This window comes from Myotis myotis, unplaced genomic scaffold, assembly GCF_014108235.1.
Source record: "Myotis myotis isolate mMyoMyo1 unplaced genomic scaffold, mMyoMyo1.p scaffold_m19_p_15, whole genome shotgun sequence".
NCBI lineage: Eukaryota > Metazoa > Chordata > Mammalia > Chiroptera > Vespertilionidae > Myotis > Myotis myotis.
The window spans coordinates 26,905,652-26,907,856 of NW_023416319.1; the positions used below are offsets into that span (position 1 = coordinate 26,905,652).

At 38.5% G+C, this 2,205-nt stretch overlaps 1 non-coding gene across 1 annotated transcript; it reads right to left on the bottom strand.

The window, feature by feature from the left end:
- Positions 1–2,098: 2,098 nt before the first annotated feature.
- LOC118670394 lies at positions 2,099–2,205 on the bottom strand. The gene has a single exon (XR_004972296.1). It is a non-coding gene; the product is annotated as a U6 spliceosomal RNA (small nuclear RNA).

Sequence of the window (2,205 nt, forward strand, 5' to 3'; positions counted from 1 at the left end):
AGGCTTATTTTGGAGATCATTATATAGTGTATATAAAGACTGAATTATTATGTTGAACAACTAAAACTAATTTAACATTACATTTCAATTTTATCTCAAAACACCACCACCACCACCCCCCCAAAAAAAAGAAAAAAAAAGAGCCAAACCATTTGGAGGGGTCATGTGGTGTTTGCTGTAACACACATTGTTACTGCAATGAGAGTCAAAGTGGCACACTCATTTTGTAGATGGAGCAGGGCAGAGATCATTGCCATTGTGTACCATATGCAACTTGTAGCAAATCTTGCCTTTTCATCCCTTAAAATTCTATATCATTGATATATGGTAAAGCATTTGCTTGCTGTGTGTTTAGAGAGCTTGGCTTTATGGACTTGACAGGAGTGAGGCTCTGAGGGCTGACATAAGTAGCTGCTTCACTGAATGAAGCAATGGAAAGGAAAGTACTAGTAAGTACATGCTATACCTCTACTTCCCATTATTCTGGAATTCAAACCGTCTAGAATCCCCAAGAAGGTCTGAATTGTGATTTGCTTTGAAAAACAGATACAATCCTAAGAGATGGTTCATAATACAATAATCAACCAACCTGCCTCACCCTCCTGGTTAACTCAGAAAGCCTTCTACAACAGGTGCATGGTACAGTCAGCTGAACCTGGGAAGATAGAAGAAACTGATGTGTCTTGGAAAACATTATATAAGAGACTCTGATTACTTTGGTCTCCCTTCCATTTCCTGTTGAGTGTGCAACTTCTTGGCCTCAGCAATTACCGCCAATGGCTTCAGAGAAGGACAAAGGGTGACAGCAATTTCAAAAGCATCTTAATTGCAGTGGTGAGCAGAATCAAGAGATTTAAGTAGTTTATAATCTGTGTGTATTATTCAAACAATCTACACATCAAAGGGCCCCAAATGACCTAGGTCCAAATACCACTTTTATCACTAATATAACAAATTTGAATAGAGCTTAAAGTATAAAAAATGCATTTTCATTCTCAACCTCAATTTCCTCATCTGCAAAGTGGGTTGCATATTATCATCTTCATAGTTTACAATGAAATAAAAGTAAGTGAAATAACAGGCAAAGTACTTTCTCTACATTATTTGGCTGGTGAGGATATTTCAATTACCCAATGGCAATTATCCCTTACCCTCTGAAATCAATAAAAATATATATTTAAAAAAAGAAGAGTAGACTTCACACATCTGTGTTGGGCAAATGCTAACAAATACATGTACCCCTATCTATAATACTGCTTATAAAGTAATTAGTAACCAAAGAGATTTTAGATCTGCTATAGGCCCATGGATTGGAGGAGTCTTCAGTCATGCTTCTACTTTTTAAAAAACATATATATTTTTTAATTAATTTAAGAAAGGAAGAGAGAGATAGAAACATCAATGATGAGAGAATCATTGATCAGCTGCCTCCTGCACGCCCCACACTGGGGATCGAGCCTGAAACCCAGGCATGTGCCCTGACCGGATCGAACCTGGTTCATAGGTCAATGCTCACCCACTGAGCTACGCCAGCTGGGCCAGCTACACTCTACTTTTTAAAGACCTAAGCTGATCGCAGTTAGACTTAAAAAGCAAGTACAGTAGGCCCCCTTATCCAGTTCCACTTTCCATGATTTCAATTATCCCGTTAACTGAAGTCCAAAAATGTTAAATGGAAATATTTCTGAAATAAAAAATTCATGTTTTAAATTGTGTGCTGTTCTGAGTAGCCTGATACAATCTCACACCATTCTACTCTGTCCCACCTGGATGTGAATCATCCTTTTGTCCAGTGTATCCACATTGTATATGCTCCCTGCCTATTAGTCACCTGATACCCATCTCCGTTATCAGATCAGCTGTTGTAGTATCACAGTACTTCTGTTCAAGTAGCCCTTAGTGTACTTAATAATGGCCCCCAAGTATAAGAGTAGTGATGCCAGCAATTTAGATATGCCAAAGAGAAGCCATAAAGCGCTTCAAGTGAAAAGCTATGTATGTATGGGAAAAAAACAGTAAATATAGGAAGACCTAATGCTTGCAACCATACTGAAGTGGCTGTACAACCCCAGCCACTCCTTTTCTTTTCTTTTCTTTTTTTAATATGGAACGCTTCACAAATTTGCGTGTCATCCTTGCGCAGGGGCCATGCTAATCTTCTCTGTATCGTTCCAATTTTAGTATATGTGCTGCCGGAGCGAGCAC